Raw genomic sequence first — 26777 nt, 5'->3', positions numbered from 1 at the left:
ACAAGTGCATCATGGAAAATACTATTGATCCAGCAAGGTGGTGACTTAATTTGAGGGCTCTAACGAGGCAGTGATTTAACCTTATTACACAAAGGTAAGTAGAGCTGTTGGGTGCCCTGTTGTCCAGCTCCTCATGTGGGAAGGTGCTTCCAAGGAGACAGAGTTAGGGAAGGGCTGGGGTGGTTGTGTCCAGAGCTGAGTCAGCACCTCGTTGTGCTGGAGGGCCCAGGCTTTTGATTGTGCTCAAAGTCACAGGGGACTTCTGATACAGCATGACCCTCTGCGCTGCATCTCCCAGCATTGCTCTCTCTAGTGCTTCCCTCCATCTCCTGGCTTCTTCCCCTCCACACACCTCTAGGAAGCCTCGTAGCATCCAGTTAATGTACTGTTACAAAACAGCACGTCCTGGCTTCACAAAAAGGTAGAAAACCCAGCAGAGAGCACCCATAAGGAGACTTCCAGCCCGCCACCAACTCACTTTACATCCCTGATGAAGTCCTTTAACTCGATTTCCCTGTTAATGTATCACACTAACAAGATCATCCCTTAACTCAGATGTTTATTTGCCCTCTCTTCCTTCAGGCCATACAGCCTAGCTGCTTGGACACCTCCTTCAGGTCTCCAGAGAATTTGGAACACGGCCAGGACAGAACCGGCCCTCCCCAGAACTAAAGCCCTGCTGTGGGATGGAGCCAAGAGCCCCAGCTGTGCCCAAAAGCAGCCAGGAGGGCAATGGGGCAGCTGAGCACCAGCTGAGATGCTCCTCACTTGTGAGCAGCCAGGCAGCAGGGAGTACAACGAGGGAAGCTCCAGCTTTTACTGACCCACGGGCTGGGGAACACATTCTCTGTGGCCTGGGACAGCTCACACTCACACCAGCAGCTCGGTTCTACAAATCATCAGGGTGATGGCTTTATTTCTGACTCCTCTCCTTGCTGACAGCAGTGATTTTTCCAACCACCCTGACCACAAGCTTGCAATATCAGTTTCTACCACTCTGAGCCCAACAGAGCCCTGATCTTTCCTGGACTCCTGAGACACCACCACCATCCTCTGCTCCCTCCAGAAGCATTTCCTCTCCTCAGCTGGAAGCAGGTGCAGGCTCCTGATAACTCTTCTTTCTGTCCACAAAGGAAACAGGGCGTGAGAACCATCCTGTACACACACAGGGCAACAGCCCTGCTCCCACTGAACTCAGACTTGCAGATGATTCTCCCCTGCTCTCTGCCAGGCCTGGGAAAGTAAGGCTGTGGATAGAAAACAAACGTTTCAATCTCCCTAAGCCAACGATCCCATCGATGTCTCAGCACAACCTAACAACAAGGATCTCCTCCTCCTCGCAGCTGGTGGAGGCAGGACACAAGCACACGTTGGTATGACTGTCCCTGCCTCCAGCACCGTTGCTGCCAGCTAGAAGAGGGTCTCGGCACATGGAGACCAGGCTATTGCACCCACCGGTCATGGCAGGTGCTGGTATCTCTAGAGCATTACAGAGCTATATTGTCCTATGAGTTCTTGCTGTAACCAACCTCAGCACCATGTGAAGGTACTGTCTTAATGGTCTTAGGAGCAGGTGGCTGGAAACAACATCCTGAGGTTCATACACTTTTCCCAGCTGTGAGAGAGCATCTTCCTGGCTCTCCTGCTCCAGGAGATCTGGGCAGTGAATATGGATCCCCATAGAGAAGTGAGGCATACAGCTGGCAGCCAGGTGTGAGGCAAAATATCCCATCCAAAAACAAAACAAAAAACTCAATACCACATCAGAAAAACTCCTGGAAATGGGGAAAGGATCAGAGAGTGAAGGGAAGGAGGAAAAAACCTCTCCGCCTTTTAGTCCTTCAGACAGGCATCACGTATAATGGACCTAGATATCCTACAAAACCTGGGCAACTTCATCCCTTCTCACATGTGCATGCTGGAAAAGTGGACCACCAAGGAGAGGCCAGGGAGAGACTTCCCCCTCCGCTCTCTCCTCCCACCCATCACCAGCTGTGGCCGGCAAGGACAAGGAGCGGGGTCAGCGGGCTTTCTCTAAAGCATGGACTGAGAGACACCGTGCTCTCACCTGGTTAACCACCAAACCCAATCCCCTTGTCTCTGCACATTCACTGCACAGTCACTGCTTCAGAGGCACGTTCTCCCAAACACCCTCCCCTCACCGCCTCCTGCGTGCAGAGACTCGTACGTCACTGCCTGTGGAGGAGAACCGGTGGGCTGGGGACCGAACTTTGGTCTGCGTGGGAAGCTCCCCGCACGCAGCAGTAAGGGCGAAGTTTAACAAGGATGTTCAACAGGATCCAACAGTTTAAGAAACCTCGAGATCTCTCCCATGATGACTGGATGCTTTAATGCAGCAACCACTCGTTAGCAGCATAGGAATGCCAAAAGGAAAGCTGGGGTGATGTGGGGAGGGGTAGAGAGACTGGAAGAGGATAAAGAGATTGGAAAACTGCTGACCCCTGTCCTTTCTCACTCTTTGACATGCAAATCACATTTCCCTTTCAAGGAGCAATGAAAAACCTCTTGGCAGGGCTTGGAGAGACTAGGCTAAATCAGATCCATGGAGTAACTGCCCCCTGCAGCCAGGCTGAAATTGTACCCTACAACGTATCACATACTCCTGCCTACGTCCCCAGCAACCCCCATTTTAAAACCCAGACAGCACTGGGATTTCTTTGTAACCATAGGAATTGCAAATAGGTTGCTGGGAGAGAGAGATGCCAAGGGAGAAAGGTTAAACAGACATTGCACTCTGAGGGGGAGAAACGAAGGATCCAATTCAGCTTTGCAGTTTCTAAAACAGCCTCATTAGATCCTGAGTGAAGTGTGCACAAGCAGTTTTGGCAAGGAGAAACAAAAGACTTGAGAGAAGTGAGAGAAAGGATGAATGAACAAAAGACAGGAAAGCTGCACACATTTTCAGTCCCTGAAGTTCACTTGTCTCTCTTTTAATGCCCAAGCACTTTTCTTCATGAGGTACCTTTGGGAAAGGTAGGAAATGGGGGATGAGAGATTACTACTACCGGTTTTCTCACTAGATCCTATTAAATAAAAAGATGGGAGTAAGGAGAAATTCCCAAGGCGAGAAAAAGATTCCATCATTTATTGACGGGCCCCTGGGAGGCTGAAGCGGAGATGTTGAGCTGAATTCAATTACAGACCCGGTCAGAATCAGGCAGGAAGATGTGGCTTCTTTCACTGTGTCAATTAAAGAGGTGACTGGGAACGATAGACTTCTCTGCACAGCCTCTGACCCATGAGTCAAAACATGCTTCCATCCGGCACTGCCTGATGGCTCTGTGGCTCCCACTGGGAACATATGGGCTCATGGACAGTGCAGGGATGCCAGAAGGCATCTTTGCAGGCTGGGCACTCAACAAAACCAAGCCTTGTGTCCTCTGCAGAAATTACTGTTCTCTGCAGGAAGGTGGCATCATTAACAGTAATTAATTTGCAGCCACTGTCCTCTTCCTTTGTGTTACCTGAGCAGAACCGATTGCACCGCCTAGCTGCATTACCGAGCTTAGTGCAGCCGAACATCCGCAGCTTCCTCACGGAATCTGGGTACATAGTTTCTCACGTCCCTGTTGAGCATTTCCCTTAGGGAGCTAGGGGATAGCTGGGCCACACTCCCCTATGGCCCTGTGAAAAGAGACAAGGTGGAGAAGCTTTCAAAAGGTACCTGGGCACTAAAAGTGTAGCATCACATCACACACACACACACACCCCTTCCTGGCTGATGGAAGCAGGTACAGCTTCACTCAGGGTGCTGCACTGCTTGTATCAGGAACTGAAAAGGGAAGGGTGCAAGAGCAAAAAGCAGATGCCAGGAAATATCACATCCTTCCCCCCTTTACTGCCCTCCACCTTAGGCTAGGTTTGGGTATCCCCAGTTTTCAGTATTCCATCATTTCCCTTGCAAGACTGTCATACAGCTCAAGAGCTCCTAGACACGGAGAGCTGTCCTGGCTAATCCACTTACCTTCTCTTTTTCTCCTGTGCTTCGATCTTCTCCCTATGGATCACCTTTAGCATTAGAACAGGCATTGATACAAGATAACAAAGCAGCAGCAATCTGCACCTCAAACAAGGCAAAACCAAAGCAGACAGATGCACCCAGAAACAGGCTGAGAGAATTTGCTAGTTGATGTCTTAAATGCAAAGCAGTGGATAGGGGAAATAAACAGAAGAAACCATGGAAAAGGGAAAAAAGGCAGCAAGGAAATCCCAGGCTCAGCCAGGCAGGGCTCTGAGGGCACAGCCCAGAGAAGAGATGGGGCCAGAGACATCTGTGCTGAGCACTGGCAAAGCAGGGCAGAGCTGTGAGCATGGCTGTGTCCCCTGCTCCTGATTCCTGCTGGGTTCAGGTGAACAGGAGTGTCCCCTTTCTTTGTAGGACCAGAGCACTTCAAAGGAACCTCCATTCCATTGCCACTTTCTCCCCTGCCTGGGATAACCTGCAAGTCCTCCCATTTTCAGCTAGCTGCTCTCATCAAAGGAATAACAATGTTAGGTCCCAACAGACACCATTTTACACTTCAAAAAGGATCTCTCTTTCTCCAGATTTCCCTTCAAGGGCTGAAAACACCCGTTCTTCTACTAGTTCCTGCTACTTTCCTTCTCCTTTGAAAACATTTATTCTATTGAACAGTCTCTATTACAACACATACACCTTATTTTTTGCCATCCTGGATCCACTGCACCTGACCAGGTTCACAGATTACCACGGGTTGTTTCAAAGCCTTCTGGGCATCCTCACATGCTCCCTCCAACAAAAAGCAAGAAAATTCATGCCAGAAAGGTCTGATTCCCCTCTGCCAGGAAAGCCCAGAATGCAGGACTCCCAGCAATGAGAAGGATATGAGCTGACTCCAAGCTCTCTGTGGACGAGTTGGAACCAGGAGCATCATAGTTAGCAAGAACAGAGAGGTCTAATGCAAGCACTTATTTTTTTATATATATATATATATCTATACATATATATCGCTCCTGAGTGCTCCTTTCTTGTTGGTGTTAAAGTGGCATTGCTAGCACCTGGGGAAGAAGATCCTCAAGAGATGGGCTAATTGATGGATTATTCATGGCCAGTTAATGGATAACTGCTAATTAATGGAAGAGGCTGAGCAGAGTGGTGTGTTGTTGGAAGAACTCTGGGGCCTTAGGAGGGAGAAAGAAGCCAAGAACAAAGGATCTGTGCAGTGTCAGGCAGGGCCTGGAACGGGAGGAATTTCTATTTCTCATGTTCTTGGCTTATTTACAAAGATTCCCAAAACTCCTGTAATGAGCGGATGAGCAGGATGAGCAATGCTTCATTCCCGGCCCCAGAGCACAGTCCCACCAGCCAAGGGAGAGGTTTGTTACTGTCAACAAAACCCAGCAGTGTGTAGGAAAAGGAGCTTTTCTGCTGCAGCTCCAAACATTGCCTCCAGCTCTACTTTTGCAGTGACTCAAGCCAGACTCTCAGCTTGGGGGAGGCTGTTGGTGCAGGGACCATAACTCAAGGTCTGTGAATTCCTCCGGCCCCCACCACTGGTGAAGTGGAAAGGACAGGCTGTGGTTGTAAGTCAGAGCTCTGGGAAAGAGCAGGGAAGGAAAATGCCACGCTCCTTCTACCTGGAAGCTTAGTGGGCTCATGCCTGAATTGCTTTTCCATCTAATAGAGCATCTCCATGCTTCAGGACACTTCCAGCATCTCTCCCCTTATTTCCCTGCCTTTCTCAGCTTCTCTGAGACTCAGAGGGTATCAAGGTGTCCTGGAGGTGAAAGCGAAGGCAGCCCCCACTTGAGATGGTAAGAAATGCTCTCCTGCCCCAGTCAACAGGCTCATTCCTGAGAAGCAGCTCCCGAGCCAGGCAGACATCATGTGTCCAGGAGAGCTGTCAGCAGGAATGAAAGGAGGAGAGAGAAGGAACAGGCACGTGCTGTACCCGCCAGAACTGACTAAACCCTGAGGCTTTGTTTGCTTGGTCTCTCCAGCACTCATAAAAGTCAAATGAGCTTCTTAGCTGAGAGTCTGTGGGGGAATGGGGAGGGCTGGGACAAGTGGAGCAGCATGGGCCATCCATCACCTCCTGCATCTCCCCATCTGGGGGGCCCAAGGGAGCCGTTTCAAGTCCTTTAGTCTTACAGAAATATCTTGGTCTGGAGCTCCTTCTTCTGCAAGTTTCATCTTCTAGGAGCAACTCAGTAAGGCCATAAAAAAGGTGGTCAAAACCTAGATGTCCTAAGGGGCTGTGGAGAGTACTGAACCTCTGAAGGGCTCAGTTTGAAGCTGAGCAGTGTCTAAGGACCAACAGAGAGAGGAAGGCTCACTGACGCCTTCATCTCACCCTTCCCTCCCCACAGGACCAAAGGGCTGCCCAAGACGAGGAACATTTCGGAGTGACGAGGCAGAAAGCACCAACACTCCCAAACCCATTCCTCCAGCCTGGAAACTGCCATGGCAGCAGCTGAAGCAGCTGTTTCCCCTGTCAGGAGGAAGGGAAGAGTGAGGAGCGCTTAGCAGGGAGTGTAAAGGGAAATCCTACTTTACAAGGGCCCAGTCAGTCCTGCTTGTACCAAATGACAGACCTGACAGCAGCATTTAGTGACAAAATACAAACAGTGTCTGGCAGGTACAAAACAACAGCAGGGACTCAGCAACCTCTGCCCCAGCGGGTATTTGGATGCTGAGAGACAGTTCCCAGGTAACACGTGGGGCTTTTTATTTGAAAACTGTTCCTTTTATTATTATCTTTCCTCCCACTGCAAAAGGCAAAGAGAAAAGAGACAGGGAAAGGGAGAGCTGTTTGACAAGCTGAAAACTTTTATGGGGAAAAAAAAATGAGTAAGTGGGGAAAAAAATTAATAAGGGGCGGGGGGGAAGAATAAAAGTGCAAGTTACTTTGTAAAGAAGGAAAAACAAAGTCAAAAGGCTCAGGGCTGAGTCAGTGTGTTGCAGGGTTCGTGAGGGAGACTCTGTCTTCTGGAAATCAGTAATCCAAAGGGCTCTGCATGTGTGCGCGAAGTTATTGACTGACTGCATTACATCCACTTATCCCCCATTAAGCAGCAGGCTTCAGTTTGATCCCAAACAGCAAGGAATTAGAGTAACTCTACCCTGCATTTCTAGAAAGGTTTCCATTTCCAAGGAGTCCAAAGTGCTTCAGCAGCCCCCTGGGGAATGCAGGACTGACGTCCAGATGCTTCTGGAGTAGAGGCTGGCAGTGGGACAGGCTGCTGTGTACAGTGGTGATGGGAAGGGAACCCCTGTACTTCTGTAAAAAGCTATAGGATCTCTATTATGCAAGCAGAGTAGAAAAGAGTTGGCTTCCAAGGACACAGAATATAATTAGCCTACCTCGGAACAAGTAGCAATTCCTCCCCTGCTAAGCTTCTCTCAGTTCAGCTTCAAACAAATCATCTCTCCTCTCTGCTCTGCTGCCTGTGTCTCTGCACACAAGAACCAGACAGCTCTTAAAGTCTGGAAGGGACGAGCGGCTGTAGGTCTCCATATAGCTACAGAAAATTTTCAGTGGTAAAGCTTAGAAAGTTTTTGTTCCCTTCTGCCCCCACTTCAGTTTTCCACCCCCTCAGCTGTACTGATGCAACTGCTTGTGGATCTGTGGGGAAATCAGACCACAGAAATGATCTTTTTTTTTTTTTTTTAAATCCTTCTTTGTTTTTTTAAGGCACATTCAGTTGCATCACTTCGGCAGAACAGGTTCCTTGCAGCTCCAGTCTCAGAGCAGCTCAAAGTTTGGTGGAAAGGTGGGAAGAAGCTCCCAGGGATGAGAAGAAAAGCAAAGGGTCCTCAGGGTCCCACCACCAGCTCCCGCTACCCCCGAGGTGCTCTGCTACGGAGCCACCATGATGCGTTACCCCGGTGGCCCCTGCAGCTCTGCCAAGCCAGCTCCATCCAGATGTCCCTGCAGCTGCACAGAGGGACACTTACACACTCTTGTTCCAAAGATACTTTGCTTTGTGTCTCTGGCTTCACTGCCATGCCCCAGCTGACTTCCAGGGCAGCAAAGCCTCTTTGTAATGGATGCCACTGCAACTGCTGCTTCTCATGCCGCTAAACAAGAACTGGGCAGCTTTAAAGGAAACTGCAGCTCCCTCCAGGGGAAACTGAGTCAACCGATGGTGCAGGGTTTCAAGTCATCCCAAACCTCTAGGGCAGAACTGGGGAAAGACCTTGAAGGAACAGCTGCAATCAGAGCATTTAACTCCCGCTGTGACTGCAGCCGTGGAGGTCCCAGCACCTGCATACTTTATACCTTAGCTGCCTCCTCTCACAGTAGAGCTGGGAGGCTTCACTTCTGCCACAACACACAGCAGTGGTCCTTGACTACATTGCCTCTGTCCTGCACTGTTCTCCAAATCCTCCAGACGGGAGCTGGGGATGACTGTGTTTGTTGCCTTGAAAATAGCTGGTGTCCCAATGCGAACTAGTCAAATGGGGAGCTGTCAAAATTCCCTCACACCCCTCTGCACCCTCCAGACAGTGCATCTGAGAGGCACCTTGTTTACACGCTTGACACTGGGTATGACTTAACCAGCTTTGACAGGGGTGATCCTATTTATAGGAGGAACTCCTAATGCCTCTCATTCAATGTCATGTTTGGGAAAAGAAATGACCCCTGAGTTTCTACCATCAGTAATGGAAATTTCAGCTGCTGACCTGGCCAGGATGGGCAGCATTGAGCCAGTTTCCTCAAGGTCACCCAGAAGTTCATGTCACAGTCCAACTTCCCCTCTTTGAATGTCCTTCCCACCTTGGTTTGGCACTCCTGATCCATTCCAAGTCTGGACTCCTTGCATTATGTAGCCTCCCAGAAATTCAACCCCGTCTCAGCTCATTGCATAAGGATGGGCATGTGAGGAGCTGAAGGAGAGGTGCTACTGTCATCGATTACCACTCAGGAGTTGCACAGATGCTTCGCTAAACACCTTTGAACACAGGTCAAACAGAGGAGTATCCAACCAACTACCTTTATTCCTCCATACACACCAAACACTTCAGCAGAGATCTGCAAACGAGTCTTTTTTTTGCTTGTTTTTCCTGTGGATTTTTCTAGCATCTTGAAGGATGGCTGGCCACCCAGCTGGCCACCAGTGCTAGCCCTTTCAAAGGTCTATGGTCAACTCCTGCCTCCCAGGACAGTATCCAGAACTCACCGAAGGTGCATTGCTCTGTGATGAGCCTTGCCAGTGCCAGGAGACAGCACGTGTGCAAGGTATCTTGAGCTCCAGGCGGCTAGGATGAGTCAGAGCCAGTCGCCTTTTTCCCTGCGGTGCAATTGTACCAGGCCTTGACAGCATCAGCTGGCTTTTATCACTGCTCCACATCAGAGCTGTCAGTCCTGAAGACAATGGAAGGTGTGTGGAGGGGGAGGAATTGAGCATCTCTGCGCTCCATTGGCTTCCCAGAATGATGCCAAAGTGGCGAGCAAAGAGTTTCTGATTAGCAGCCTGCTGCTGCAAGAGGATTAGTGAGGACATCAGTGACTGTGGCAGCACTGAAATTAAAAAGCAGTACGCTTAGCAGTATTTCTTGAGTTTCTGCAGCTACTGTTTTGTGGGGAAGAGCTTGACTGATGGTGATGAGAACTCTGGAGGGTATGTAGCCACTGGAAGGCTCACCCATGCTCATGGCCTCATGGATGGAGAGCACCTGTCTTCAGATCTACTGGCTTCAATGGGGTCTGCAAAGGATCCAAGTCACTCCCTCAGTGAAAATTCATCTTCCCCTGCACGTAACTTCTCAAACTCACGTGTTGCTGTGGCAGTGACAACAAAAGAGAAGGAAAAGAGCCTTGAAAAGCAAGGTCCAGGGGCATTTAGTGAACAAAGAGAAAACCTCAAGTGAACAAAAAGATCAAATCTTGCCAGTGGAGTTCTCTGCCAAGGAGGGGGATGTTTGTGCCTCCTTCAGGCCTATCACGGAGTCTCCCCTCCCTCAGGCTTGCTGGGAAGATCACCCACATGGATTCTCAAACCCCCCCTCGTGTGCGTTGTCCCGTGCCTCTCCCTCGCACTCGGGGGTAGCTTCCTGTGAACGCCCACGGAGTGATTTGTTCTCTCCCTGCACATCCCTGACGAGATGCCGATGGAAAAGCTGACAGCAGCTAGGCAGCTGGTGGGCAACGCCTGGGGTCTATTTGCCCCTCAGCTCTGCCTTGTTTCAGCGCTCCTCAGCAGACCTGCACCTGCCTGTTGTCCCCATCTTGCTCTTATGCACTGATGTCCCTCCAGCACAGAAATCAGCTTTTTATACTTTATTTGTAAAGCACAAAACAGAAGGACTTTGATGCCATCTAGATACTATGTTTTTCTCCTAAAACCAGAGGCAGGGAAAGTGCTGTTATGTTGACTGTTTTCCAGATACAAAAGTTAGGTGCAAGGCAGGGTAAGTGACTTGATAAAGGTCTCAGGAAATCTGTGAGCGCTATTAGAACAGTGTCTGTTTTTCCTGAATCTCAAACCAATACCTGAAGCATGAGTCCATCCTTCCCACCAGAAAGGACTCAGAACAAGTCTGTTTCCCTAAAGTGCTGAGGAATTATGTAAATAAATTGGCTTGGTCTGTGCAGGGCTAGGTATAATGGGTTTCTAAATTAAACCCTTCTAAATGGAAATGGTAAGACAGGTGTGAGAGAAGATACCTACAGGCTGGAAAGCTTAATCAGAAATGAAAGTTGCTGAATGGGCTAGACTGTCATTTTAGCAAGAATCGCATGGTGTTGCTGCAAAACAGCAACAAAATGGCTGTTGTTTTAATGATACCATGCAACCTGCTCTGCCCATAGTACAGACATACTCAGGCACTGTGTCACCATGTGCCTGTGAGCTGTTGCAGCAACAGAAGTTGCCAGTTGTCCTAGAGCCCTGTTCAGTTCCAGGCCCTCACAGGTAAAATGCCCTGTGATGGCTGAGTGGCATTTCATCTCCACACTGTTCCTCTGGGAGTGACACACGGGGGAAAGAACACATTCAGCATCAGGACAAAAGCTACAAAATAAGCAGAAAGGGAGGAAGTTTAAAAATTAATCAGAGCTCAAAGTGCTGTCAAGTTTCTCCTTCTCCCTCCTCATGCGGACACACAGCCATCACCAGAGATTAAAACTGATCAACGGACCAGGGCAGGGCAGAGAAGATATGATAATAACACAGTTTCCCAGTAATGGGCACAGAGTAAGACAAATCATATTGCCCAGCATCCTGCGCAACGAACACGTACCATGCATTCATCACGTGCTGTGCTGGGACCAGACTAGCTGAACGTGAGCTTTCAGCATGGGACAGTCAGAATATGGGTCTGGCTCCCTTTGATAGGACCGTGCAAAGCCAAACCTGACCAGCTTTCAGAGCATGGCGTTAGACTCTCCTAGAAAACAATTTACAGATCTCTTCCTCCACGCCTCCCTCCTCTGTAGCTTGTTCCTGTTCCCTTGCTATGAAAAGTTTGGTTGTCTTCTCCTTTTTCTGGCTGAATCTTTCCACGGCAGTTAGCTGCCATGGTGATAGAAGTTACAGAAATTAGTAAGAAGAAGAGTCATAATTAACAATTGACTGACAGTCCCATCTGACCTGAGACAGTAGCTGAAAGTTGCCTCCCACTTCAATCTGCTTGCCACAAAACAGCCAGGAACATACAGATCTGCTAGCCAAGGTGGTTTGGCTATTTGGCTACATTCCTACAGTGGCTGTCCTCAGCTGATTTGGTGCTCAGAGCATCAGTGGGGATGTGTCACCATTGCCCTCTTCTGGATCAGCAACCAAGTCTGCTCCAAAGCTTGGGAGATGTCACCGTCTAGTGATGGCAACATGTGGTGGCTCCAAGGGGATGTTCCATAGGTGACCACTGGTACCTTGCGTAGGTGCTTTGCGCTATTTCACTCAAAGAGCTTCAGGTTCTTCTGCATTTCTCCTTCCAGCATGTGACTATACTGCAGTGCAGATTTCCAGCAGAGAGCAGAATCAAACGCATGGAGAAAGCAGAAAAGCTAATTATGGCTAAATACATGGCTAATTCAAGATCTTTGTAAATGTGTGCCACTGCTAGCTAAAAGGTTGGTGGTTCAAAACCGCCTGAGAACAGGGGGATTTCAGGTTCAAATGAAAGGAGGTGTGTGGTTAAGCTGAGGAACTCCTTGCCAGAGGATGCTGAAGGGGCTAAAAATTTATAGGAACTTAACAGGGATCTAGAAAAGTTTGTGGAAGAGAAATCCACTGAGGGTTGCTAATTACATAGAACTCCTAACCATTTATATAAGTTGTATTTCCAAATGAAATACATATTTATGGAAGAAAAGTCTTCCTAGTCCTGCCTAGGTGCCCTCTTTGGGGTTATATATACAGGACAGGGTACTGATTCACCCTTTTGATGACCCAGTGTAAGCACACTTCTGTTGTTATGAATATGGAAGAGCACACAGACCTAATCAGGGGTCAGGTCCTCAGCTTCTGCCTCAAGGTTTGATTCAGCTTGAGGCAGGCGGGGACTCAGTAATTACTTAGTGACACACTTGGGGCCTGGCCCACCATCAAGCTCTTGAGATCTGGTGGTTTTGTAATGCAAAAATTATGCAGAAACCGCACTGTTTTATATGGGGAAGAAAATTAGCTAGACTCAACGAAGCACATTACTTATGGACTGAGCACGGCAATTTTTCACACTCAGCTGGAAAGTATTTCTCCACTTGTCTGTCTGCTGAAGTACATGCAATATGGTACCACGGAGCACCAAATCTGACACTGGAAATTATCGGGCTGTTGTCAGCATCCAAGGACTGAAAACAAGCAGCAAATAGAAAACGGGTGGGGAGTTTCAGTAGCTTGACCCAGCTCCATAATGGACTTTAGAGTCAAGAGTAGGTTGGTGACAGCTATTAATCCCTTCTAGCACAACACAGCCTTCCTCTCATCCCTGCCTGTATCTCCCAGATACAGAGAAAAAATAATGTATCCCCCAGACAGGGAAAAAATAGAAGTGGGCATCTCCCCTTTCACCCAGCATGGAGGAAAGGAAAGACAGGAGGGAATGATGAGCCCCTGACAGCAGGAGAGAGGTAGGGAGAATGATGGGTGAGAGAGGCAGGGGGTACATGGGGTGCCTGGCACATGGAAGGAGAATGGTGGATCCTGGGTGAATGAGGACTAGTGGGGACATAGTAGGAGGGCACATATATCCCTGAGCCAAGGATATAGGGGAAAGAATGGCACACAGACCTCTTGATTCAAGAAATGGATCAGAGGGATGTAGAGTGTCTCTGATACTGACCTGACAGCCTGGGCCTATCCAGAAGAGTAAGAATAGAAAGCAAAATATCCCTAGTCCAAGGCAGTCAGTGGCAGCATGAAGACCTAAGCCTGAACAGTGGGACAGAAGGGCCAAACTCACAGCCAAGGTATCTTGACATCACCTCCAATGGGTCTCTGCCAAATGAAGACCCAGGCACTGTACTGCAAAGGTCTAGAGAAGACCCTGTGAGATGGAGCTTTTCTCTGTCATTTGTCAAGGGTGATAAATGGGATACAGTACAAGTGGTGCACAACACTCCTAGAAGATCCTCTTTAGGGTCTGGATGTTAACAGTGCCTGGCAGATAGATCAGGGACTAAAAGTCAGGATTCCTGACCGCTGTCTGAACTTTGGCACGTGCAAATTTACATTGGACCAAAGACATACTCTGTTCCAGTTCCCTGCCTTCCAGAGAGTCTAACAGTCATCATCTGCCCAATCAAAATAGCATTCTCCATTCATGTTCAGGGAGCTCCTGGATAGCAGAAACTGTGCAAGTGCAAAGCATCTCTTCAGCATCCTGCAAGAGCATACCAGGAACGTTTAGCCTCCCCTCAAATCCGGTGGCAGGTCACAGCGATTGGCGGGTCTTGCATATGTGTGACTGTGAGTCACCCAGTATTACTGATCTTCATATTAATCTATTGTTGTAAATGACTTGGAGCTGCCTACAGACAATCCTTCAGAATACGGAACAATGGAGAACCTGCACATCTGAAGAAAGCCTCCTCTGCATGGCAACCTATTGCCATCGTAACCAGCATAAACAAGAGCAATTAAGACAATTTCAGAGCATCACCTCCTCCCTCTGGGGTCTTAATGAGAGCACGCTCAGAAGGGGGCTGGAGCAGAAGCAAGCAAGGGCTGGGAATTAACTTGTGTGGGAAAAGAAGGGTAGGAGAGTTTTAGATTCAGAGGATTGCTTCCTCTCCACCCCATAGAGTAATGCAAAGGGCAAGCAGGGGGAGGGATTCCATCAGCTCTGTGGTAGCTAGAAAAGGCTGAGAGCAGTACAGCTTTTCTGCTGCCTAACCCTCACAGCAGGTGTCAGGACCCTGCAGAAGTTTTTGCTGACATACCCAGGGAATTAGAAGTAGCTAGAATGGGTGTGTGCCACAGGTATCATTCAGAAGTGTAACAGGGTTCAGAGCCATAGCTCTTGGTAGAAAACAGGGTCGGGCTGGAGTGACAGCCTTTTAGAAGCAAGTTGTTAAGGAAGAAGCTCTTCTAAAGACGATCATTATCTATTCCAGAAAATAAAGATAACCCTCAACACAGTGCTGTTGGACTAGTATATAGGTTGTTGGCACATGCTCCTTAAAGCTTTGCTATATGCTGGTGATCTACAAGCATTCAGATGAGTGAAAAGCTGTTTGTGGGTGGCTATGAAGTGAGGAGAGAAGGAAAATTAGGAAGCTCTCCTATGAGGAAACTGCTAGGAGAAAAGAGCTTACATATTAGAGGGACTGACCTGTATAAATACTCCAGGGAAGGAAGGGAGACAGCTCCTTTCAGCTTGGTGGTGACACCTCTTCTTTTGGCAATTTGACCCTTTGCAATGGAAAATAAATGGATGGGGCTACAAGGCAGAGCTTTTTCTAAGGTTTTCCTATAATCTAATACTGCACAAACTATATAATTTTCAATTGACTCTTCTCAGATTTAAGGCAGAAGTCAGAAACTAGGTTCCTGCATTCTCACAATGTATAAATAGCCCTGATAGAAGCATAACAGGAGCTTAGTTAGGTTTTACCCAGTATAGCAAATGATGCATCCATGGACTCAAATGTTTTTATAAAAATGCCACAGGATTATATCCAACTAGTCTTACAACAAGCTCACTAAGCTTCTGTTTAATGTGTGTATAATGACAGCTACCCATGCTTCAGGTGGATCACAAAACTCACCCTAGAACCAAAATGGTTCTTTCCATTCTCTCCAGAGACAATCTTTGCCTTTTAACTTGCAATTTGCTATTACAGATTTGATCGTCTGCTTAAAAAAAAAAAAAAAAAAAAAAAAGGAAAAGTGGCACATTAACTTGCAGAGAGGAGAGGAGCTAAATCTGAGACCTCTTATCTGAATCTTCTTGATGCCTAAGTGCTGGATAATTGAAATTGCCGTCTGAGCCATAAACGCTGTTTTGCTCAATGTTGATAACCTCATATAGTCTTCTCCTTTCTGCTTTTCTAGCACTGCAGAACCCTGGTTCTAGGATCTCAGAAGATACATGAAATCTGACCTTCAGTGGAGAGAGAGTCTACAGAAACTTCCTATGAGCCAGCAGGAGATAAGTGCTTTGCAAAATGAGAAACGCACTCTCTCTGGAGTCAGGAGCTGTTCAAAAGCAAAGCATCACTCAGCCAAGCCACGTGGACCAACCTTCCCTTAGCTAAGACTTCTGACAACCACAGTTCAAATCCTATAATCAGGCAGGTCTTTAAGAGGGATGTGTGAAACAATCATGTTGTTAATAGCAGTTCAGGAAACTGGGGCTACCTGCTGTGGTCCTCCATGTCCTGTGCTGGTTCTGCATGCGTCGGATTGGATGGGTGTGCAGAGCTGGCATCCACCTGCAAAAACATATATGAGTGAATAAAAAGGAATAACCATTAGCAGTTGCTGATATTCAAGACATGACAGCTTTCCCCACGGATATCTTGTTTAGGTACTGCCTGGAGGGGAACTAGTGAGGACTCAGCAATTCTGAACATCAGCTTACTTATTTAGGAACCTTATGCCAAATGCCTTCTAAAAAACAGCAGAAAGGCCATTTGACAGAGAAAAATGGGAGATGTGAACAGTTGAATCTGTTCTCTGCCACTGACTCACCAAGGGGCATGGAGCGAGTCACCTTATTTCTCCATGATTCAAATACTCCCTTGTAAAATGAGGCCACCAGAAATGCAGGTACAGCATTTTCTGTAGCACCCTGGTTTGTACCTGCTGATGTGTGTCTGGGTGGGCTGCGTTGCACAGAGGTTTTCAGTTCAGAAGAAAGGCCTGTAGAGAGACATCAGCGTTTGTTAACCCATGTTCTGACATCTGGAAGGGCAGAGCAGCATCATTATTGTTAGGATGACAACCACCGTTTCCCTTATTAAGAGGAAATTAAAAATAGGAAGTGGTTATAACTAGCATTTTGGACACCATTCCAGTGGCATCATTCTCAACACACTGCCAGGATTACAATGTAATAGCAAAGTGAATGTCATCCTACAATTCCTTTTTTCACTGCAGCACGTGTGAGCCAGTATGATCCCTGCTATCTCCTTCCCTGACATTCAGCCCTGCATGCCCAATATGGCTAGCTCCCTCTTTCTGAGGTCCATTGTAACATTAACAAAGGCAGCCAAGTGGTATTGTTAACATTCAAATGATGGAAGGGGACACAGAAAAAAACCCCTAGCATCTCTAGAGATGAAAACAACCAGCTTGCACCATTCCAGAGAGGAAGAGAAGAATTTCCCAGATAAAGATTTATCACCATCCCCATCTCCTGCTCTAAGGTGAAGTGCTGTTGCCTGTTCTAAGCTCACTGGTTTTGCTTGCTGCTCCATGCAAGGAAGAGAGAACCCGCCTTTGGAAACTGTTAACCTTTTCCTGCATGGAAGACCAAACAAATGCACTTTGTTTGGGAAAGGCTTGCGCTGCGATTCATAATAAGCCATCGTTGACGTGACAGACCTTGTTATTGACTTGGAGCCAAATCTTGAGGTCCTTGCCTGAAGGATCAGAAGGATTTGACCCCACGACTGTTATTAGCCTTGACATCACCAGCTCCTGACATGGGATAGTTTTCCAGTGAACTTGCTTGAGAATGTTTAGAAATGTCAAGTGGCCGAGCCACGAGGACACAAGAACGAGAAGGTGTCAAATTCGCCCAATTGAACAGGAGAATTTCAGTCCTCCCCCTTGCTCTCGCTGGCGATGGCAGTGCTGCTGACAACGTATGTCAGGGTTACACTGCCTTATCAGACCTCCTCTCAGCCCAGGCATCTTTTGTCAGCACAGTCCATGTGAGATCCCTGCTAAGTGAGAGCAATGGGATCCCTACCTAGGCTCAGAGACCCACAAGAGCACATTTTCAGCACTAATTGTATTGTGGTAGATGCAGCTTGTACCAAACCTGTTTAAACAGAGGATGAGCACTGTGTAAGCCAGACACGAGCCTACAAGTTGTGGTGTGGCAGCATTTTGCTGAAAGACACCTGCTGTCACATCACATGAACAGACAGCTCTGAGGGTGGGGAATGAGAAGGACAGGGGAGACTAAAGCCAGATAGCTGTGGGCACTGAGGTATTGCTCTTAAGTTGCAGCGGTTCCCATACATTTACTTCTACTTCATAGAGGCAAGACTTCTGTGTTTGAACTCCAGCAGAGAAAAGGCTGTGTGTTAGTTAAAACCTCTGGCCAAGCTCTTTCTCCATGCTGGGAACAGCTACTAGACTCTCTCTAATACTTGCAGAGCAACTCTGCTTGCCACAGTTTAAACCAAACCTCTCAACAGCCTCTGCCATTCTCCACTGTCTTCACTGTGTCCAGTGCTGCCAACTTTCCTTGGATACCTCCACAGACTGCATTTTACAGTAAATCTTACTCCTGTGCTCATAGACTCAGTCCACCATTCTGGCTGCTGACACTAGTCAAGGTCTAACAGGATCTACCATTCATGCCTCCAACAGACTTACACCATCATTATTGAGTGATACATCATTTCACGCAGCTAAAATCAGTTCCACCCACAAAAACAGTAAGAGGCCAGAATCTGTATTGAACACATATCCACCCATCCATCTTGCCATCTCTCCACAATTTCCGTAATCCTTGAGAGCATCACTTGTTAGTGGTGCTGCAGGAACTCATCCAAAATGCTTTAAGATCCCTAAATTAATCATGGAGGATTCACCTTCCCTTCCATCAGGGAAAACAAAAGCCTGAAATTCAAGGGGAGGGCTGAAATCTACTTGGCTGATTGGCTGGAAGATGCCTTCTCACCCACACGTCCTGCTCGGTAACATTTCCAAATATTTTTGAGCAAGCTGAAAACAATTGTGTTGGAGGGGCAGAGAGGGCCTGCTAATACCCTATCGGTTTCACATTCCTAGGAGAGTTCCCAGCCCACCGATCTGTTGTCCTATATCAGGCAATAAGCCTTCAGCTGGAAACTTTACCCTGGCTCTACCTATTGTCCAATGTTTTCCTTCCTGCCAGATGATTGGAATTGCACCAGTTGTTAATTTTACACCTGCTGTTTGTGAATATCCCTGGGTGACCTTTCTGACAACAGCTAGCATAGGGGATTTCTCAGTGGAGAGATGCACATACATGCATGCAGGAGCAGATAGAAAGGGAACAGGAAGGGGCCTCCTGATGAATGATGAGGGATTAAAATAGCTCTTGCTGGGGCCATAGTGGGATATTGGGCAGCAGGAATGATGAAGCGGATGTTTAAAAGAGAGTGAAGTGTTGATCTAAGCGCAGAGGGCAAAACAGTGTTATCAGATTCCTTCCTCTGTCCAGCTCTCTCCTCATGCCCAGTTGGCCAAGCAATGCCACCCCCAGAGCTTCTTCCAAAAGAATGTCTCCCTAAGATGCTGAAGCCAAGGTCTGGAAAGTCTGAAAACTTTTTCATTTGGGAATCTGAAAGGAATATCTGCCCTACGGCCCCATTCTCTCTTCCTTATCTTGGCGTAACTGACCTAATGCCATCTCTGGAGGGTATTAATCACCCCAAGAGGGATGTGTCACTACAGCATGAACAGGAAAAGCCATTGGCTTCACGGTCCTGAATTCTAGCTGGTCTGAGGAAGTCACAGGTGCTCAGATATCACTGTGACCAGCTTTAATACTCAGATTAGGTTAAACAGATCTAGCCCACATTAGAATTGCTGCATTAAGAGCACTCTGGTTATTAAAAATGATTTATGGGGCCAGAGATGGATCAGAGGAGAAACTGGCCATGGGCTGTAGCCAGGTCACCTCGACATTTCCTATGGCAAGCTGGTACTTGGCTGTAGAAAGTGGAGCTAGTATACATGTAGGAGCAGGAGATGGCACATTTCCCTCTGAGGGAATACTGAACATTGGATAAATATCTCAACACAGTGGTGGATGTCTGCTGAGTGGTAGCAGATGTTCAGGGACAAGCAAGCCTAACCCTTGCAGAGGAGAAATCACTGAGGTGGGTATCAACGCAATTCTGAACATACGGTGCTCAGTCACAGGCCTCCATCCTTCCTGGTACAGCAGTGATCAGTGGGCCAAGAATCCCTCTCCCAGCAGTCTCAGCTCAGCCTAACAGACCCTTTCAACAGAGAATGGCTGTGGCTCAAGAACTGATTCTGTTCAGAGATGATGGAGCATATCTCGCTGTTTGCACAGCCCTTCTGCCCTCTAATCTGGCCAAGCACAACTCAAATGGAAAAAGCCTTCTCAGGTCTGAACTCCAGGTCCATACCAAGCTGGAAGAGCCTGAGTTAGCATCCCTCAATTCCTGTAACTTGTCACGAAAGGATGAGGGGACCCCATACTGTTTTAGATGTCATCTTGCACGTGAGGCTCTCACTGTGTCTAAGCTAATGACCAGCCCCGCTGTATCTTGTGCAAAACAGGAACTCCTATAGTTGGTCACTTCCCAAACCAAAGAACAATGTTCTTACAACCCCACTGTAGTTTTAACCCCAGAAGACATTGCTCACATCTTCTCCTGATCATGTCAGGACTGTTTCTGCAGAAAGCCCATCTACAAGCACCAGCTGAATAATCTCAACAGACATGTGGCACAGCTCTCAAAAGAAAGGATGTCCCTGGCTAATCATTTTGCTACGGCGTTCTTGTGATTCCTTCTTCTGAGACTTTCAGGCCAGCAAGCCACCACTTTCTAAATACTCTTGGCCAGAAACTCACTCAAATGCATGGACAGCTGCAAACAGTATGATGCACCGTGGGCAGCATTGGAAGAGGTCTCTGTGTCACATATTTCCAGAACCAGAGGAACGATAGTTGTTATCCCAAAATAACGATCCCTCAGCTAAGTGAAACCCATCTTTGAAGATCAGGGATGGCAGATGACCTTCTCTCTGCAGCTTCATCAACATGCTAACAGCCATCTGCATCTCTGGATTAATTTCTGTCCTTGGCCAACTCAGTTTAGAAAAGGTTTTGTTTTTCTTGGGCTGGTTTTGTTTACAGCTGCTTGACCGAGGCAGAAAGTTCACCAGCAGCTGAATGCAACCCAGGCTCTCCCCAGTGTACGTTCTCCAGTGAAACATCTGGTTACAAGGCAAGGTCAAACAGGCCTGAAATGGGAGAGGGCCACAGACTCTCCACAGAGATGCAGCCAGCTGGGAAAAGAACAGGCTTTTCTGGGTATGTTTGAGCATTTGGCTGGGGAAAGAGAAAAGAGCAAGAGAGAAAGAAACAGATACTGCAAGAAAGCCAGGGATCAAGAGGCTGGTTCTTTTATTGGTTAAAAATCAAGACCACCCTAGTTGCCACATGAATTGCTGAGTCTTATTTAGCAGGAATTCTAGTTGTTCCCAAATAGACAGAAGGTCTCTTCAAGTCCCTCATTTATACATATTTACTAGGGTATAAATGGATTTCTCTGCTCCCCACCATCCCGGAATTAGCTCAGGCAGAAGACCTCCTTCCCACTCTGTTCTTTTTATTATTTAGCTCTCACAATTGCACTAGAGCTGGAAGGATTAAGACAGACTTGACCTGCAGCACACTGCAAACCTTGGTTTCATCAGTTCCTTAGGACAAGGACCACCCAGATGCTCTGTGTTTGTACAGCACCTAGCACCACTGGTGCCCGAGTCAACGTCTGGTTGCAATAACAACACAAGTAACAGCATTGTTCATGAACAGTGCGAGAGCTGCTGAGAACCAAAGAAACCATTCAGGAAGCCTAAAGAATGAATCCTTCCACGCAGCCCCAGGGAATGGTAGCAGCAATCTAACATTTAGGATTTCTTTGCTTTTAAAAAAAGCCTCATTCCTCAGAACAAGAGTCAGGAAAGCCCCCATGTGAACCGAATGACCAGCCAAGCACACAGAACACCTACCAAGAGAAAGCTTATCACGGAGACACAGCAGGAACTGTTTGGCGAACTGGGACTGATTCATGGACTACCAAAAAAATAGCGGAAAAGACTAAATTCACATTATGATGTTTCTACAGCATAAGCTGACCACCCATAACAACACTAACCCTTAGTGAATAATTTTCAGAGAGAAACAAGTGAAGAATAATTATCTGAGCATGGGACCAAGCACTATTTCTGAGCTCTGATGCTTCTTCCTTTAGGGACCTGCACTAAATCGCTCAACCTTTTTGTGCTTGAGCATTCTTCTCTAAAAGGATAAGGACAATAGCAGTCACTCACCTACTTCACCGGGTAATGAATGATTCAGATAGCTCTCATCAACCTCTTCAAGTGCTATACACAATATCCGATGTGTCATGCAGCAGTTTGCATCAGCCAGAAAGCTATCATCTCTTAATGGGACCAAGTTTCAAGGGTGACGGACAGGGCAAAGCCTGTGGAAGGACCTGGCCTCTGAAACTTTTTCCTCTGGCATCTCTGTCCAAGTTGGGACTGGTTTGCAGAAGGATTCACTTTCCTGTGGAGGGAACTACAGAGGGAGGGGGGACAGCTTGTGCTGAGTGTGTGACTGCCATTGCACTAGGTCATGCTGGAATCTGGAAGTCACAGGCAGAACCATCTTCTGAGGCACAGAACATCAGCTGCTGCCTTCATGCACCAGAAATAAAGGACTCCAAATCCAAACCTGGAAGCCAATCAAAATACCAGAAGACCATCGTGCTTCTCATGTGCATAATCTGATGCCTAATTTGCATGCACCGCTTGTGTATCTTAATCCCAGCTTTCCAGAGGATACTGTCCCATTCCTGATCCCATCAGCAGATGGACTACATCTGCCCAAATGAAAGCCACAGTTTCACCCTACTCAGATTTTTCCCACCAAAGTGCTGGATGCAGCTGTTACTCAGGCGCCTGCCCTGTGCAGTCTTTGGTCTGAATGTGGAGATTTTCTTTCACAAGCTCATCAGTCACCCTTCAGGCTGCCTGGACATGAGCAAGCTCTGATCTGGAGTCACTCCACTCCAATAAACACAATCAGAACTTCCAAGTACATAGTACTAGCTAGTGTTTGCCTGGCTGGGAGCACAGAGCCTGTGCAAAAACCAGACTAGCCAGTTATTCCTAACAGTCTATAAAGGGCACATCTGGACTGGGACTTTACTCAGATGTGTTTGGGAGTGCAATTGCAGGCCATTGCTCACTTGAACATGAACCTCACCTTCAAAAACTTCTTTGCGATGCTATTAAAAGCCAAACATGTGACTTTGCAACTTTCAGCACCCCTCATCCTGTAGGTAGTATCCAATGAAAAGAGATGTTTGCTCTGACCCTCTGGTATCTGCAAATAGTACTGGAGGGATAAAACAGAACCTGGACCCATGCTTTTCCCAGAAAGACTGGGGGACAACCCAAGACATATTCCATCCCCTAAATAACAAGCAATAACAAGCACACAGAAAGTCACACCCTTATTCCTGAACTAGCCTCTCCCAAAATTGAGCCAGTGGCATTAGGAAAAGATGTTTTTGCAAGCCCACAGACTTAGATTTGCTAGGACAAACTTAATAGTGTAAAGGTAGGTAAACCCAATTTAGAGCACCAAGTATGCACATTTTGGACAACATGGTAGACACTGGGCTTGAGAAGCAACATAGTAAAATGCTGATTCATCCTCATCCCTTTCCTTCTCTTGTCTTTTCTCTCACAACAGGGACAGTGTCTAGAAAATCTCATATTTTATCTTTCAGTTGTGATAAAATAACCTTTCAGTTGCCTACCCCAAACCTATGTGTGAGTGCATCAAGAGTGGAGTTTTGTCATAACGTAAAAGGACAAATAGTTCCACTCTCCCTCTAGTTATTTACCGCCTGGTAGGTGGATTCGGATCATTCACATTCTCTAGTGGGAAAAATGGCTTCTTTGCTTGTTGAAGTTGTACCACAGTAGCCAGTAAAGTCTGGCAAGATGTCCCGTCTCTCTGCTGCCAGGAGGGAGTAAACCACACTGACTGAGAAACTGTCTGGGACTTGGGCAATTTTCTTCCTCTTTCTTTAAGCAGAACTGTTACGATTAAGTTAGTAAAACCGTTCATTTTCTCTGACACTCCTTAACTTTATTGTTGTTACTTCTGCACAGCTTGAAACATCCTTTCCTAGGTAACATTCGCTACACCTGTCTCAGAAGCCGAACCTGCTGCTTCCCTGCACCCAAGCAACAGAGACACTCCCGTGCAGTTGGATCTGGTATCGGCTGGGGAGCAGCAATGAACCCATCCATCCCCATTTCTCTGCAAAGAGCTCCTGCTGACCTCCAGTCCTGGAAGGTGACGTCCTCCAGCACTGCATCCCAGCTGGGAAAGGTCCCTGCCCCACTCCCTGCGGCTCTTATTTAGGAAGCACCATCCCTAAACCCCTGAGCTGAGAACAGAGAATCCTGTGGGTACACCTCCATCACTGCCCCATACCACTGGTTTAAGGGTGCTGACTGAAAGCATCCGCTGTGGCTGGGCAGCTGTCCAAGCACGTTGGATGCAAGCTCAGTTGCACTTCCACAGGCTGGGATCACACTCCTGGATCACCAGCCCTTAGATTGCACTGGGCAAAATCCTGAACCAGGGAAACAGTCCTTAAAGCTTGTTCTCTCTCTAGTTATTCACAGCAGGGATAAGTAAGGCCTCATCTATAATCACCTAAAAACATCACATGATTCATGCTCTCACAGTACAACAGCTGAGCACGCTGCAGGATACACAGCAACATACATTGGTGATGCACCATTACACACTTTCCCATTGCAAGCCCTGTTGAAATGCTGCCATCAAATTATTTCAACTGATCAAAGCAGGAAAAAAATAGAATATTAAAGCCCCAGATAACAAATTAATAAGAATAAAAGCATGTAGGTGAGAATTAAGAAGGCATTAACATTCTGATGGCATCTGCTGCCTAAATTAAACTACAGGGAAAAAAATGAGTTCAGCTGACGCTCAGGATCAGGACAAATAGTTCTCAAATGGAAATTACAGTTTTGAAAATTATGCACCAAAAAAGGATCCAATTTAGGACATTTCTGATTTGTGAAGTTCTTTCTCCAGGTGGGGATCTCAGGCTTGACTGAAGGGCTGGCAACATGATTGGCAAGATGCTGGAGTTGCTCAGTTCCCGCATCCCACAGCAGAACCAAACTGGCCCATAGCCCAGCTGGGCCAGTGTCTTGTCACCTCTCCAGTCCCTCTGCGGCTCTGAGCCCCTTTGGAATTGGCAGATATGGTGTATAAGCATGTTGCATTCATGCAGACACCAACACAGAAAAGGAGGAGAAATTAGGCCTGGATTTTCAAAGGAGCTCGGTGTTAAATTATGTGGATAACTGCATCCGTAATTTACATGAGCAGTTACTGTGACAACTAATAGTGAACGTCATAAGTAGCCAGTTGAGCATGTAATGACCTGAGTTATATGCACCATCATGTCTCTTTGGCACACCAAATTAGGTGTGCATACACATTTTGCATGCCCCAAAGGACTTCTACCTCAGCAAAGAGCCTTAATTTCACAGCACAAGCCTGATCTCAGCAGCCTAGCACAGCACAGTTTATGCAATGCAAAGAGCTGGCACAAACTCCACGGCCCAGGTCGGAATGGATCCTCAGACAGCTAATTAATTTTTACTGCTCCTTTGTGAACTGTAAATTACCCTTCATTTCCTAGATTTCTGTCCCATTTTTCGCCTGCCTTTCTCTAGTGAAGCAGTAAAAAGGGAAAAGTGCCAATAATGGGCTCTCGTTGTGATAAAAGCAGCCACAACTCGCTCGCACTTTGAACAATGCTCTGCTTATGACCAGAATACAAAGGCAATTGGGTTTCAAGAAACGGTCCAGAGATAATGACTTTTCCTGGAGATGAGAGAATAGGAGGAATATTTAAAAAAAAGAGGGGTGGGGGCAGTGTCTGATTTTGCAGGACCAACACAACCAGGTTTCTCTCCTGCAGAGGGTTAAAAACAAGATAAATAATCTTCACTTAGAGACCAAGTTCATCAGTATTGCCTGCACAAGAGCAAAGGGAAACTGCTTACAGCGCTGAACTGCTAACAGCCTCCCCTTTTCACTCAGACAGGAAAGAAGAGCCTCTCTCCGAGAAAGAATGACCTTCAGACCACACACACACCAGAGTCTTTAGAAAGCCGCCCCTGAGCAAATGGTGCCGGAGCAAGGACGGGCAGCTTTTTTTCAATACTGTTGTGACCCTGTTCAGAGACTAAAGCTGCTGATTTTGTTGAATCCAGATAGCAACGCCCTGCCAAGGAAAGACCTGCTAGTATATACAAACCTGCCAAGACACAGTTCCAATGTATGTTCTTTGCTGATACCACTGTTATCCAAACCTGTTACCTTCAGCCATGCACCTATCAGAGGCAGAAGTAGCTGCAGGGAAGAGATCGTAACACACTCGAGACGAACTTTGCACAGGCTCTGCTGAAATTGAGGACAGCTTCAGCATGGCGAGAATCCCTTCACCCTTGTGTCAGGACACCAATATTAGCATTAAATCTATGAATAACAAAAAGCTATTACTGGAATTTTTGTATGGTTGCATCTACAGAATGCCCCTTGAAAGGCCATGGCCGCAAGAACATACGGAAGATGTCCAGGTCCATGCTGTTGGGATGCTGCAGGAATGCACAGCATTGCTGGGGTGCATTTATGGGGCCTTGAGCATATTAGACATTTATATTGCAAAACACCACATTCCTCAGCTCTGATGGAGCCTCTTTTATCTCATCTGCAGATTCCTGAGTTGAAATCGCTGCCAGATGATTGTGCATCGTGAGTTAATGACCACAAAACCTGAGTTTCTCTTGCCTCAAGTAATCTACCCATAGCATCAATGACGTTACCATGTTCAGCCCATATTTACTACAGCTACAAACTGATTCAGAGAAACCTGGAGTACAGGATTAATCATTACTCTTGGGATGTTGAAAAAGGATACCAGAACGGACTTCCAAATTAGGTATCTAAAAGTCCTGCATCTCCCAGGAGAGCTCCATTACATCTCCCTACTCGTTCTAATGGAATCTATAGTATGTGAGCACAGTTTTGCCTCCCACAAGTCCTCCCTGCATAATTAGCCCCAGCTCGGATTGCCACTTTCTGTAATGGCTGGAGAACCACTTTCCTCAGGCTACTGAGATGTAAAGAGGAAATGTTTCCTGCAAAATGCAAGTCAACCACAGCCAGTGGGACTGGACCATGGTGGAGGGATACAGAAACGGCTTCTTCTCTTTTTTTGCCTCAGAAATAGAACTCACTAAAAATAGCAGTTCCTCAGGAACAAGACTGCCTGAAAATAGCTGTTTCTCAGGAGCAGGGC

The 26777-nt window shown here is 47.1% G+C and overlaps 1 long non-coding RNA gene across 1 annotated transcript in view; it reads right to left on the bottom strand.

The window, feature by feature from the left end:
- Nucleotides 1-26777, bottom strand: part of LOC114010822 (uncharacterized) — a 51243-nt gene that overhangs the window by 10638 nt on the left and 13828 nt on the right. Inside the window, exons 5-9 of the long non-coding RNA XR_008747444.1 lie at nt 16231-16290; nt 15195-15860; nt 14759-14838; nt 11575-11933; nt 9163-9764 (exon numbers count right to left, since the gene is read on the bottom strand). This is a non-coding gene — a long non-coding RNA (uncharacterized LOC114010822). The remainder of the gene's footprint in view (nt 1-9162; nt 9765-11574; nt 11934-14758; nt 14839-15194; nt 15861-16230; nt 16291-26777) is intronic.

The sequence above is a fragment of the Falco peregrinus genome, chromosome 5, assembly GCF_023634155.1.
Source record: "Falco peregrinus isolate bFalPer1 chromosome 5, bFalPer1.pri, whole genome shotgun sequence".
Taxonomy (NCBI): Eukaryota; Metazoa; Chordata; class Aves; order Falconiformes; family Falconidae; genus Falco; species Falco peregrinus.
This window is presented reverse-complemented; position numbering and strand designations above follow the sequence as displayed.